This window comes from Coffea eugenioides, chromosome 5, assembly GCF_003713205.1.
Source record: "Coffea eugenioides isolate CCC68of chromosome 5, Ceug_1.0, whole genome shotgun sequence".
NCBI lineage: Eukaryota > Viridiplantae > Streptophyta > Magnoliopsida > Gentianales > Rubiaceae > Coffea > Coffea eugenioides.
In genome coordinates, this window is record NC_040039.1 from 38619028 (window position 1) to 38635086 (window position 16059).

At 33.8% G+C, this 16059-nt stretch overlaps 1 non-coding gene across 1 annotated transcript; it reads right to left on the reverse strand.

Annotated features, from left to right (window-relative positions):
- Positions 1-13994: 13994 nt before the first annotated feature.
- LOC113772725 lies at positions 13995-14101 on the reverse strand. The gene has a single exon (XR_003468682.1). It is a non-coding gene; the product is annotated as a small nucleolar RNA R71 (small nucleolar RNA).
- Between the last annotated feature and the right edge of the window lie 1958 nt (positions 14102-16059).

A 16059-nucleotide genomic window follows, 5' to 3' on the forward strand; every position in this document is an offset into this window, starting at 1 on the left:
AGGTAAAAGAAGTTATTTAGACTTAGATAATGATAATCATTGGAGGCAATCCATAACGTAGTAGCTGTGTCACATTATCGAAAAGATTGGTCAAACAAAAAAAAATTATTAGACTATATGGTACCGTTGGATTGTCAAATTCTCATTTGTTTAAATGTTACGTAGCTATTGAACAGGGTAAGCATGTCAGATTAGTACTATTTATTATTATTGTTTTAAAGTAAATTTGCCAGCTAGTTGTTAGCTTTTACAAAATAAGTTCAAATTAATTAGTTTTGTTTTTAAATCTGCTTGAGGCTGTTCTGTGATACATTAATATTAGGGATAATTTCAGAGACCTCCCTCAAGGTTTCTAATAATTTCACCTAGTACCCTTGAGCTTTTCAATATTACACATATCTCCCTTGGCCCTACAAAATGACCATAATAACCTTAACATATTAATATTTTTTTCATACAATTAAACAATCCACTCCTAATTTTGTTTATATGAATGCATCACACAATTAGACATTTAATGGAAACAAAAATAAAATTCTCTTGTGGAATAACCGATCATATCTAAAACACAACAATAACATATTAAAAATTAATTTTAGCTTTGCTTGGAGGATTTGAAGATGAATAGAAGAAGATGTAAATTGGGTTTAAAAAGGATAGGGCTGGTATTGATACTCCAATATTTAAAGGATAGGATGTTATGTTGATGCGGTTATTGAAATTTTTTGAGTTTAACAGTGTAAATTTTTTTAATTTCGATTGAGGTTTTAAAATTTAGGGATTGATGGTGGTAATGGTCATTGCGATAATGGTACTAATTTGAAATGTGGTAATATTAAAGGTTTAAAATAGTAGAGATGAGGGTTGAAAATGAGTTTGAGGTTTTGTCTATGTTCCATAGTTTTTGAATAATTTTATCAGAAGGTAAAATGAACTTGAAAATTTCATGAGGGTATTTTGGGTTATTCATTCAAAATTTGACCACTAAATAGTTTTTGTTGCCAAAACTATAAGCTCGGGGGAGGTATATGTAATTTTTCAGATCTCAAAGGAACTAGGTGAAATTGTTAAAAACTTCAAGGGATGTTTCTGAGCACATGAATCAGCGGAAATTGGATGTTTGAATACAACTAACACATTTTAGTATTAGTTTACAATTTTGGTTGTGGTTTCGTACAGGTCTTTACAAGTTATGAGAACTCAAATTTATGCCATTAAAATTACTTAGTTCACATAGCAGGAATCTTAATTCTAAGTTGACAAGTAGACATATCATTTAAAATTAAAGTCCTCGATAAATTGTTAATTATTTAAAGTTTGATGGCTGGATGTAGTTTTATTTGATAGATGCAGACTACTAAATCAAATTGCAAGCCACATAATTTAAGGTAGTTTTCACATAGGGAAGGTGAAATTTTGGTCAAAAGAGTTGATCAAGTTTCAATATCACTCATACAATTGTTTATCTTCAGCATGGCTAATTAATTAATTATTTGGGTTCCACCAATAATTTCAACTACAATCAATCCTCAAAGATATAATATGCACTTCAGTTTTTTAATTGCCATTTCAATTATAATAAGTTAAGTTTTTTACGTCCTTAGAACTTCACCTAATACACAATAAAACGCAGCCGACATAAAATTAATTTGCTCTCTATTCATTGGCAGAAATTACAAAACCAATAGACTGCCAGTAATAAAAAAATAGAGTGTCCATGTTGCCACATTTATTTTAAATGCTGTCCTTGCTCCTTTTTTGCCCAAAAAGTGGGTTCAACTTGTGGACTTTGTGATCAGGTATCAAAGTCACCATTTATGCAATATATGTTACTATCAATTATGTGGGATACATAAACTGATATTATATGATGTCACATTAAAGTATCAAACACTTTTTCATTTCCAGCAAATTATTCTTCATACTTTTGGAGATCAATCTGCAGTTCAAATCATTTTCTAAGATTATGCTCAACCCAAATTTTTTTGATATTTTAATATTGGGATGATTAGATGTCAAAGTTGCTGGCTAATACCTATCCAAATGATTAGTGGCTTACGTACAATAGTTAATGCTAGCAATGTTTTTTGGAGTAATCTGATGGGAAAATACTTCAGCAATAATTATGCTCCTCAACACTTGGAATTTTGCAAGGTAATAAACAGTTATTTCATTCATTCAAGACCCAGGTAAAAAAATATTATTAATGAAGAGCAAAACAAAGGCTGTCTTCAGGGGGCACATATATATATATATATACACATACATATATATAAAAGTTATTAATGAAGATTAATACCAGGGCAGTCATCCGGTATATCCAGTCTAATGTAGAGATCCCACTTTGCAGTAATAAAATCTCCTACAGCTCTGACCGTCTCAAAAGTAGTATACCCTGTTGCATACCGGAATTGTTTGGTTCCTCCTACAATTGCCATTTCATTGACATCCTGAGACCCTATGCCTTTTAATTCCACAGTGCTGCCACTGTACTCTCCACTAGTGAAGCGAATACTTGCCAGAGTCTCTATGATGGTGCCATCAAGGGATGCTACTGCACCAATGCCTTGGAAACGACCAACCAGTGCGGATTTGAATGAAGCACTTCTTGTCAAGATATTATCAGCGACGAAAACAGTTCCAAATTGGTTGAAGGCCCGAGTTACGTTGGGGAGACCTGCAACAATGAAAACAGTCTGACCTTCTCCGCTTCGAATTTCATGTTCGTACACCGTCAAATGTTTGGACACTATCCTTGATTGTGCCAAGCTTGCTAGCAAAAGCAGGCTGAGAATTTGGAGGGATGCTATGGCTAAACTCTTTGCAATTGTTTTGTTACAGAAACAGAGGAGGAGAAGAAAGAAGGAAACGAGTTGGTGTGGTGTGAAGCACGAAGCCGACGAGGAGAACTATTTATAAGACCGCAGAGTTGAGGGGAACAACTTGGTGTGGTGTGAAGTATAAAACTGAAAAACTGCATTTTCACTTCCCGAGGATTTTTAGAATATTGAATCAGACTGTAACGTGAAGTTTGATACAGAAATAATGGCTAGATGTCCATTTGTTGACTTTGATCCGCTGTTAATATGTATTTCACTATTTCGTCCTTAGACACTCTAATATTCACAATTTCCTGTCAAGGCTTAATAATTAAGCAGATTTATGTAACTTAGTATAAATAGATTTTCATTTTCTTAAAATTCATCCAAAAAAAGTTTAAAAAATCGAGAGAAGTAAGGTTAACAAAAGAAAATGAAATTAACTAGAACAGCACTAAGCTGCTTTATAAATGGTAGTATGTGAAAGGGAAACATATTTATGCATCATCTTTAAAAAACTGTACTGTTAGTTAAATCAATGGATGGAAATTTTTGCACATAAAACAATTCGGCACTTAATTGAGACCTTTGATTAAAAAAGCTTCTAGTATGCTTAAATCAATTAAAAGTATGAATTTGCAGAATGAAATGTGACAATATTGATTAGGGGTGTCAATTTGATTTTTGAACCGGAATTTAGCAAGCCCAAATTTGGCTCACAAATTTTATAAATTTTTGAATTTGGGGCTTTTGGGCTTCGGGCTCATATTAAAAGACTCAAACTCTGCTCACACTGTTATATGAGTTTCAGGTTCAAATTGGGTTTGGTCCAAACTCATAATTATATATAATATATATTATATAATTATGAATTAATACAAATCTATATATAAATTATTAACATTTTACATCACAATATGTATAATTATAAATTAATACAAATTTATATAAATTATGAATTAATATAAATTTATATATAAATTATTAATAGTTTACATCGTAATATGTATAATTATAAATTGTAGATATTATTATACTCGGGCCATCGCATTCTATATGTCATAGTCAACTTTGCACATAGTTTAAGAAAATAAATTTTGACTAAGACACACATAAGCTACTAAAAAGTGCCTTTACACTTGTGCCCTTCAATTAAAATTTAAAATTTGTAATTTGAGTTTGAAATTTTAAAAAAGGCACAACTACCTAAAAATAAAGATAGTTTGTAGCACAATTTATTAAGAGAATATGACTTAAATGCTTTACCTTGGGACTTGTATTAAGGGTATAATAGAAAAGTTGGATTTCATTTATTTTTATTTTAAATCATGACAAGTATTTTGGGACAAACTAAAATGAAAACCATGACATATAAAATGCGACCAACAAAGTATATATTTTACATATATAATTATACTCATATATGTGCTGAGTTCTAATTAAACTTAAGTCTAGTATGACCCAAAACTCGACTCACATTTAGTTTGGACCCAATATTTAAAGCTAGCCTTTGATCCGCCCAATTAAAGTTTAGGTTCAATGAACATTTTTTGTTCGAATGGACCAACCAAGTTCGGTTAGGCTCGATCCCATTGACATTCCTAATATTGCTATACTTAAGTTCAAAGCCATATATATTTGAGTGTAGACGATGACCAATCATCAACTTTTTACAAATTAGAGAATAGGCTAGCTAAAAATTTAGAAACTTTAGTTTTATCCTATAATTGCATACCCTCAAAAATTATAGATTGCCTTTTTCTCTATACGCTGCTTGACTAAAAATTCAAGGCTTTAAATCTTATAATCAAAACTAAATACATGTTCACAATTAAAAATAAGTACAAGTACATGTTCACGATAAAAGATTAATATAGAAAGATGGGGTTTATCATGCCAAATATTTTGTTGAAAGCGAGATACATAAACAAATCTATTTCAAGGAAAGTGAGTCTTTGGTTTAATGATATAACAAACAAGATTGAGACATCAAAAATTAGAAATTATATTCGAAACTCTTGAATTTGAATATATTCTAACTGTATGTGTTGCTGTTCATTGGAAGACAGGGGTCACAATGTTGCATTACTTGAGTATACGTCCATATTCATTAGATTTTTTTTTTTATAAAATTACAGTAGCTAAATAATTAGGCTAATTATTTGTAGTCTAACTGCTTCTCCAACGCGTGTTAAAAAAAATCATTAATTTATTAAGAATACAAATAATTGATACAAATTTGTAGTAGTATTAAATTTTAGAAAAATCATTCAAAACATCCCTCGCATTTTAGAAAATGACTTTTTTCGTCCCACACTTTTAAAAGTGTAATTTTACGTCCCTTACAAAATTACATTGATCAAAATTTGTCCCTAACTATGTTTCCGACTAGTTTTTGGTTGGAATTCACCATGTGCCTAGCATGTGATCATTTTTTAGAGTTAAAATTGTCAAATCAAATTTTACATAATTTGATTCATAGTCCCTCACATTTAACAAAATGAATTGTTTTGTCTTTACATTTCATAAATTAAAATTTTTCATCTCTCACATTTCACAAAATGAATTTTTTCATCTCTCATTGATAATGTGTACGAATAGTTTTTTTTAAACCCATGTATATATCTGTCTGATTTCACCTGGACAGTACGAATAGCATGTCATATATTTCTATTTCTAGTTGTACACATGCTATTAAATACATATATACAGGGATTTAAAAGTAACAAATTTGCTTTAAACCCATGTATATATCTATTTGATTTCACCATGCGAATCTATTCAATATTTATAGCCTTTTCTCTTTGGTAATAATTCATTTATTGAGTTGTATAATAAGGTAATTTAATTAATGGATCCTAACTCGAATTTTATAGTTATGTTAACAAATTGCAGTTTAAATCTGAAGTTTCTACTCACCATCTTTAAGACTAATAGTTGAATTACTTATCTTGTGATTGTCTTAAAATTTGAAAGTACCAATTACTTACTTCTTTTTGTTATACTTTTCCTATGTTTATTTTTTCTGTCCAAATTTAATTCAATATAACATCAGACAAAATCAAATAGAGATATATTACATGTTATTTGTATTGTTAAGGTGAAATTAAATAGGTATGTACATGGGTTAAAAAAAACTATTTGTACACATGGTCAATTAGGGAAGAAAAAATTCATTTTATAAAATGTGAGAGACAAAAAAATCCAACTTGTGAAATGTGAGGGACGAAAAAATTTATTTTGTGAAATGTGAGGGACAAAAAAATTTATTTTGTAAAATGTAAGGGACTGTGAATCGGATTATGTAAAATTTGATTTGACAATTTTGCCCTTCAAAAAAGATCACATGCAACGTACATGGTGGATTTTGACAAAAAACTAATCGGAAACCCAGATAAGGACCAAATTTGACTAATGTGAATTTGTAAGGGACGTAAAATTACATTTTTAAAAGTGAGGGACGGAAAAAGTCATTTTGCAAAATGTAAGGGACGTTTTGAATGATTTTTCCTTAAATTTTATATGGTAAATAAATAAAAATATTACATTTATGAAAAAAGGGGATCCTTTATATTGATTAAGTAGGTACAAAGAACAACTATAATGATATCTAGACAATTCATATTTTACTTGGTAAAGAGAAAGAAAATTAGGGCACAATCTTGCCTTAGATTTGTGTCTTCTATTTTAGAAGTGGAGCATATGTCGAGAAAAGATCTAACAACAGTCACACCAAATTATTCGAAAGTATTACAAACCATACTGTTTTATTGATAACGTAAAGTTGACTAAATGCCAAGTACCTCAAGAAACATACAGCTCACACCATACATCTTGATAATTAAAACATGGAGAAATTCTTGACCTGATGACCTAGAGGACCCAGGGCCAGGTTTATTGATAGGTTACTGATATATATATATATATATATGTGTGTATGTGTGTCAGTTATTAACACTGAGCAATACTAAGGTAGTCATCCTGTAAGTCCTGTGTAATGTGGAGGTCCAACTTATAAACATTATGCCCAGTTGCATTTACAACCGGGGTACCCGTAAAGGTCATGTACCCTGTTGCATACAGGAAATGTTTGGTTCCTCCTACAATTGCAACTTCACTGACTTGCTGATCCTGATTAATAACTCCTTTAATTTCCACAGTGCTACCATTGTACTTTCCGTGTTCAAGGAAGTGCACACTTGCCAAGGCCTCTATGGCGAAGCCATCAAGGGATGCTACCCCAACAACGCCATGCAAATGACCAACTGTCGGGGAGTGGAATGAGATGGTTTCTTTCAAGATATTTGTGCCGATGAAAAGAGTTCCAAATTGTAAAAAGCCCCATTTTACGTCGGGGAGTCCTGCAACAGGGTAAATAGTCTGCTTGTGCTCAGCAGTTGGACCTTTAAATTCATGGTCGTACAGCGTCAAATGTGTGTACACTTTCTTTGATTGGGCCAAGCTTGCTAGTAAAAGCACGCTGAGAATTTGAAGGGATGCAATAGCTAAGCTCTTTGCCATTGTTTTGTTACAGAAACAAAGGAGGAGAAGAAAGAAGGAAACAAGTTGGAGTGGTGTGAAGTATAAAGCTGCTGAGGAGGACTATTTATAGGACCGCCGTTGAGGGGAACACAACGATTTCACGGCATTCCGAGCCGCCCAGATGGGGCCATTGGATCAGCGGTTTCATTGTTTGAAGAAACAAGCGATGATACAATGGAGGCCAGATCCGGAAGTGAAGGCTGAAAAGCCACATTTTGACTTCCCGAGAATTTTAGAATATTGAATCAGAGTGCAAACATGAAGTTGATGCAGAAATAATGGCTAGATGTGCATCTGTCGACCTTGGCCCGCTGTTAATATATATTTCATTATTTCGTCCTTAGACCCTATACTATTCACAATTACCTCAACCAAGGCTTAATAATTATATAAATTTATGTAACTCAGTATAAATAGATTTTCATTTCCTTAAAATTCAAACCAAAAAAAAAAAGTTTTAAAAATCTAGAGTAGTCTGGCTGACCAAAAAATGTGAATTAACTAGAAGAGCACTAAGCTGCTTTATGAATGGTAGTATGACAAAAATAAAAATATTTATCCATTTACTTTGAAATGGTACTGTTAGTTAAGTCGACGGATGGAAAATTTGCACATAAAACAATTTGGCACTTAATTGAGATGTTTAATTAAAAAAGCTTCGGGTATGCTTAAGATCAATATTGAATGTGCAAAATAAAATGCAACAATATTGATGTACTTATGAATGTTGCCTTGTATATCTGAGGTTGGACAATGACCATTACCAACTTTTTACTACAAGTCAGAGAATAGGCTAGCTAAAATTTTAGAAACTTTATTATCCTATAATTGCATACCCTCAAAATTATAGATTGTCTTTTTCTCTATACATTGCTTGGCTGAAATTCAAGTCTTTAAATCTTAAAATCAAAACTAAATACATGTTCAAAATTAAAAACAAGTACAACTTAGAAATAGAAAATTTTCAGGTTTCATTTTGAATTCATCTTTGAACTATTGTATACAGAACTTTTCATTTTAACTGCTATCAAAGCAATTGCATGCCCCAACCTCAAGGTCCAAGCTTCATCAATCTATACAGTTAACATATTGAGGCATCAATAATATACTCTAAAACTACACTCATTGTATTAAAATATTTTCTCAATTTAGTATAACATTTCCAATACTAGCACCTAAGACCTATCTTAACCATGGTTCGAAGTCTCGGCCGAGACCGAGACGACTCGGCTGAGTCGTCACCGTCTCGGCCCTTATCGATACGATACCGTGACGAAACGATATCGAAATACTTGAATCGCCGAGAAATTGGCCGAGTCGTCACCGCGACGGATTGACTCGGCCGAGTCACTCCGAGTTATCCCGAGTCAAGACGAGAAATCAGTCGAGTCACACCGCGACGGATTGACTTGGTCGTTTCTTTTGCTATTTTTTAATTATTTTTATTTAGCATACTTTTTTATATTATTAACAATTTTTAGAATATTAAATACTTTAAAATTTACGTCTCACCGAGACCGCGACCAATATGCCGAAATCAATGTGGAACGTTTCGGACCGCGACCGCTACAGCGACCGTGACTTTGAACCATGATCTTAACTGGTGTGAACTCCATTGTAGTATTCAATGTAGTAATGGGCAATGTAGCATCCGTTCATCGCTTACTTTCAAAGCTACTTGAGCTTGGTGATTAATACCCTTATGTATTGTAACCATTTTCTCGAGTTTGAGCATAGCATTGTTTTTTTGTTCGACGGCCACGTTAGATGTCAAGGTTGATGGCTAATGACTATCAAATAGAAAAGGTTCTCTCCTGCCCACTGGCTTAAAATTAATGGAGCATTGATAATGTCGTACATAATGAAGTCGTCCACGAAACCCAGGCTTTGTCCAAGAAACTAGTTCTAGACGTAACCCACATAATTTAAGGTACTTTTCACGTATGGAAGGTGAAATGTTGGTTAAAAAAGTTGTTGGCATATTAAATCAAGACTCAAAATTAGAAATTTTCATATTATTATTTAGTAATGTTTTAGTCAAGTTAGAGTTTTACTAATTCTATTGAAATCAAGTTATGGTAATTTTATTGTTTATGAATTAGTATCTTATTAGGAAATTTCTTATAGTTGTAAAACTTTTTTATCAAATTATCTAGTTTATAAATAGAGAGTACTATTATTGTGTTTAGTTGAGAAAAGTGAAAGATTAAGAGTTTTGTTTTTACGATGTAATTAATATATTATTGTTGATATTATTTCTCTTTTCCTAGACATACTACTTTTTGTCATTGACACTAAATTGAAAAACTTTCTTTTCATTAGCAGAAATTACAAAATTAATAGAGCGCCTTGATAGGTTGCAATTTTGTCATTTATTTTATTATTAATTTCCCCTATTACCTGACTTGATATGGATTAATTATTAGATTCTACTCACTTTTCGTAATTTGCATTTATTTCAGGGAGTAGATCGAAAATACCATAATAAGAGCCAATTTGATGATTATCAGGAAAGAGTTCAAATAGCAGGCAATCAAGGGCATTCTTGGAACGAGGAGATGCAAGACCTTTTTGGTAATTTTGACCGAAGATAGCAACTAGAAAAAGGGGAAAGAAAGAAAACCTCTGGAGCTTTTTCCCTTCCTCTTGTGCGGCGGACGCCGCACAGTAGCGGTAGGCTACTTAGAATAGGAATGAAGATTGGAGGAGTAGAGCACTAGCTTGGAGCTTTGGTTGACTTAGACCTTTGGACTTCCTTTTGCTTTTCTTCTTACGCATGTCAGCCATGAGGCACTGAGTAGTTTTTGTATCTTTGACTTTTCTTTTGCTTCTTAGTAGTTTTTTGTCTCCTGGGATGTCAGGAGCAATTAGGTGCAATTGAATGATTTTGCCGTGGCTTTTCTCCCAAACACAGAAGATGGCCGCAGCTTTTGCTTCAGTTTCGTACGTTTTGTTCTCATTAAACATGAACTAATTTCTCCACTCTAGTCAAGGAGCAACGAAGGCTTTGGGTCGCCTACAATTGTGAGATCGATTTAATTTTATCTTTTTCTCTTATTTATTGGTATTCGCATATTCTCTGATTGCAGTGCTTATGGTTGTTTAATTAATTGATTGTCTTGGATCCGGATAATTAGTTAATTTAATAATCTATTGTCAATTGAGGTGTTAAATCCGTAATTGTTTAATTACCTCAAAATAGTGACAACTGGCACGATTAGATTCGTGTCAGGGGAATACGCGGGCTAATCTAAAATAACCCTGGTAGTGTGTTATTTGGTTAGAATAGGGCTCCTCTAATACGTAAGGCAATTGGGGAATTAAATTCTACGGGCGTACCTAGGATTATTTCTCAATTAGAGCAGTGATTAACGGGCGTACCTTGATCACCGACACAGTAAGGAGGGGTTGACTGTCATCGCTTGTTTGGTAGTTATAACCTATTTATTAGTAAATAATTGGAATTGCCTTTGTTTATCGATGATCAATTAGGTGAACCATTGCTGAAGTTATTCCTTGGCTAGATCCTTTGATTTTGGTAAATTGTTATTTTAATTTCTAGTTGGCTATTTTATTTTTATCTTAGTTGGATTGCTTAAATTGTCACCTTCTGCATAAAAACACCCCCTTGTCACTGTGAATTTGAAAAAAAACAATTACTCCCAGTCCCTGTGGATTCGACCCTGTTCACCGCTATCTACAGAATTAACTTTAGTTTGAGCAGGTTTTATTATTGCACAGGCTTCGACAACCTGTCACGCCTGTAATATGAAGTAGAGTGTCCAAACTGCAACATTTTTATTAGATACTATCCTTGCTTTTGTTTCTATCTTTTTGGCCGGAAAGTCTTGGATAGACTTGGTTCACGTTCCAAGTCACCATTTCTTAATGAATGAAATATAAGAAGAACAGAAATGCCATTAGTTAAAGACTAATTATACTAATATTGTCAGGTGCCAACTTGAAAGAAAAAGGAGAGTAGTAGACAATGAGGAGGACTCACCTTTCTTATTTCATTGGATGTATTTGATAAGAGTTTATTTTACGTATTTTTAAGTGCATTTTATTAGTTAATTTTGAGTTGATTATTTAGTTTTATAAATAAAATAAAGAGGTTTTTGGTAAAATTATATATTTTTGGTAAAAGTGGATAATATTGCATTTCTATTGATTTTAATGGTAAAAACTTCATTTTTATGCAGGAATGATGATTCAATCACCAAAGGATGTCAAATGAGGTAAAAAATAGAGATTTGGTGATGAATTCAAGTGGCAACAAGAAGAATGAAGTGAAAAACGTTCAAGTGAGGAAATGCAATACAAGTCAGTTTTGACACTCTTCAGTATTTTGACCATATCTGGAGCTACACTTATCGGATTGAGGTGATCTTTATACCATTTTAAAGCTAAGAAAGAGACCTACAATTCGTATGAAGACATCGAAATCCATTTCTGCCATCTTCATGGGCAAAACGTTGGAATACAGAAGCTGCATTCTGTGGTCGGAAGTTAAAACAGAGGTTTGAACAGGTGACAGTATTTCGATCATATCTTAGGCTACAAAGCTCCGATTTGGATGATTCTTGAAGCATTGGAAAGCTAACTCAAAGGGCTACAACTTTTGTGTTTTGCACAAAATCTATTTTGGCCTTTATCATGGAGAAAATCGCAGTTGAAATAAGGCCAGAGTGAAAACGCGAGTAGACAAAACGCGAGTTTATACCGCGTTTTGTGTAGGCGCGTTTTATAGCCGAAATTCTGCAATTTGACTCAGTCAATTCTCTTGTGTTCATACCACTTTCCAGCTATAAGATGCAAGGGAATTCGGTGCACATGCTTCTGCAATAAAAGAGAAGACCAAATGAGTGTGGACAAAAGGAAACATCATATCTTTGACTTCTTTTTACAAAATCTGAGTGGAGGAAATTATGAAGTGAGAGGAATGGAATTTCTACCACCTTTTATGCAGAAACACAGGGGAGAAGCCTAGAGCACCATACGTAGCTAGTTTTCCTTCTTGCAACAAGTTTTCTCTCTAGTTAAGAGTTCTTAGAGAAGCATTTGGTTTTTCACTTGTAACCATCTTGTACAAGAACATTGCAGGAATTGGAGAGCTTTACCTTCAATTGGCTAAGCTTTCTTTTACCTTTCTTATACTTGTACTTAATGATGTTTTGCATTAATAAACTTGTGAGTTTGATTGTTAAATCATTCATGAGTAGCTAATTTCCTTTATCTAGGGAGTAGATGAAGCTTATGGCCAAATGATATGAAGTGATTGTGATTTATGCTTGTTATGTCTTGTATTAACTTATCTACTTGTGTATGTTGGATTACTTGTTGTTGCTTGATCACCAATAGCAGGTTTATAGTTGTTTTTACTCATTGAGAAATGGTAAAAATAATGGAATGACATAAGTAGAGCTTGAGTAGTATATTCATGAGAATAGAAATACATTCAAGTGGATAAAATCTATATTTCAGGTATGCACAAAACAGATTTAGTATTTTCCAAGAGATTAGGAAAAACTAATCTGTTTTAACCCATTATTATCATGAAAATGTGATTTTGGTATTGTTGGAAATGAATCCTTGGTTAAACAAGAGCAGTAACAAGTGTTAAATTCATTCGTTTTAGATCTTTTGTGTTATATGTGGAATCTACATCCCTAGATCTTAATATTTAGTGAATTCTACTTCTATTGTGAAATTGCATTTATCTATTTAAGAATTTTTGTAGTTGAATTAAAATCTGAAGTTTCTGCTCAAATTAATTGTAAGTCTAAATAATAGAGTAAATTAGTATCTAATAATTGTTTTAATTGCTCCTCGTGGGATCGACCCGATACACATCTTGTACTACAATTACGACCTGTATACTTGCAGTCCAACGGGTGTAAATTCGGAATTAAACTTGCATTGATAGTAAAAATCCCGAAAAGTTTTTGGCGCCGTTGTCGGGGAACGGCAATATTAGAGCCTAATCATCTTTATTACTTTAGACAGCTTTATTTTTTAGATTATATTTAATCTTATATTGTAATCAGTTTTTTACCATTGAAGTTGCATAATATCCCTTATTTCTGTTTGTAGTGTATGCACCGGGAGTCTCGAGAAGTCGCACCTTTCAATCCAGAAATTGAGAGGACACTACGTAGACAAAGGAGGCACACACAACAGCAAGAGGAACAAGAGATTTGGCAACCGATAGAGGAAATTTTGATAGAACTACCATTTGAAGAAGAAATGGCTGAAAATGAAGCAAATAGGCGAGTTCTACGAGATTTTGCTCTACCGGGAACACAAGGATCTCAAACAAGCATAGTAAGGCCTACGGTAAATGCTAACAACTTTGAGATTAAACCATCACTTATCCAAATGGTTCAACAATCTCAATTTGGAGGTAATGCAGTAGAAGATCCTAATACACACTTAGCTACATTCTTGGAAATTTGTGATACAATTAAAATGAATGGAGTTAGTGATGATGCTATAAGGCTAAGATTGTTCCCATTTTCATTGAGAGATAAGGCCAAACTTTGGCTACACTCTCATGCTCCTAATACTTTCACCGGATGGGATGATTTATCAAGAGCATTCTTAAATAAGTATTTTCCACCAGGAAAGACTGCTAAGCTTAGAATGGATATCACTAGTTTTAGTCAATTGGATGGAGAATCATTATATGAGGCATGGGAAAGGTTTAGAGATTTGCTTCGGAAATGTCCACATCATGGACTGCCTGAATGGTTAATTATACAAACCTTTTATAATGGTTTATCTTTCTCCACTAAAACTATTATTGATGCAGCCGCAGGTGGAGCTTTAATGGGTAAATCACCCCAAGAAGCTCAAAATTTGATAGAAGAAATGGCCGCAAATAACTACCAATGGGCCAATGAAAGAGGTAATACGAGACGTCACGCAGGTATGATCGAAATGGACACTCTCAATATGTTGAGTGCCCAAATGAATAACGTGATGAAGTTATTGAGTAGACAAGGTGGAGTTAGCCCAAGTTCATCTAATGCTCACGTAGCTTGTTGCTCTTTCTGTGGAGGTGAACATGATATTAATGAGTGTGTTGATTCTGAGCAGGTACAATTTGTCAATAATTACAACCGAAATGCTCCAACTAATCCCTATTCGAATACTTACAATCCGGGGTGGAGAAATCATCCAAACTTTGGATGGAAAGATCAAGGCAATCAACAAAGGCCAACCAATCCGCCGGGATTTCAACCAAGGCAACCACAGGCTGAAACTAAACCAAGTTGGGAGATCGCGGTGGAAAAACTTGCTAAGGTGACTTCGGATAGATTCGAGCGAATTGAGGGGCGGTTGGACCAATTAGCTGGGATGTACAGAAACTTGGAGGTTCAAATTGGTCAAATTGCCAATGTGATCAACAATAGAAACCCTGGTGAATTACCAAGTAAAACCGAAGTGAATCCGAGAGAGCATGTCAATGCAATCATTCTTAGAAGCGGTAAAACGGTTGAGGGATTCGATTTTGAAAATTCAGGTGGTGAAAAAGACAAGAAGCAAGCAATTGAAGGGGAGCAAGAAAGTCAAAATGATCATGTTATCATTGATATTGATGCACTTCATCCCAAATTAAATTCTAATGTGATACCTTTTCCTCACAGGTTGAAGAAAGATGGACAGGATCGGGAGTTTGAAAAGTTCTTCAAAATGTTTAAACAATTGCACATTAACATTCCTTTCATTGATGCTATAACACAGATTCCCTCTTATGCACGTTTCTTGAAAGACATCATGTCAAAGAAGAGGAAAATTGTAGATAATGAGATGATAGCATTAACGGAAGAGTGTAGTGCATTGATTAAGAATAAACTCCCTCCTAAATTGAAAGATCCGGGAAGTTTTTCTATTCCTTGCACTATTGGTCAATTGCATTTTTCTAATGCTTTATGTGATTTAGGTGCAAGTGTGTCACTTATGCCGTTATCGGTTGCCCGGAGATTGGGACTTCAAGAGCTAAAAGCTACCAATATTACATTGCAATTGGCGGATCGGTCAATCACACGTCCCATGGGTATTTTGGAAAATGTGCTCATAAAGGTAAGACAATCTATAATACCTGTGGATTTTGTTGTCTTAGATATTGAAGAAGATGTGAGAATGCCAATTATTCTAGGACGACCGTTTTTAGCCACTGCACGAACTATAATTGATGTAGAAAAAGGTAAGCTTATATTACGGGTTAATGGTGAGGAATTGGAATTCAATTTGGATAATAAAGAAGGGAGTATAGAGCCTACTGCTCTTGTGTCTAATATGCCATATGATGAAAAGGTTAACCAAGAAAGGACCGAAGAAGTTAAATTTATAAATGTCCTTGGTACTAACTTTCATGGTGTAGGAACAAAGGAGGAGAAGATAAGGATGGAAGTTGGCTTAATAAATTCTCCATTCCATGAAGAAAATGGTGAAAAGTTGAGCCAATTCAGAAAAGACAAGCAAAATCCACTCCAAGGTGAAGTTGAGCCTCTCTATGACAAGTCTAATATTCCTCCTTGGCATTTGAGGAAATTGGACTATGAAGATCAATGCATGGTTCACCACATGGTGGATTGGTTCGGGAGTTTCGACCCATGGGGAGAAAATCTCTCTCTAATGCTCTAAAGTGATTCAACTTTTTCAGTCGAGCCAACGACTATAAACAAAAGCGCTA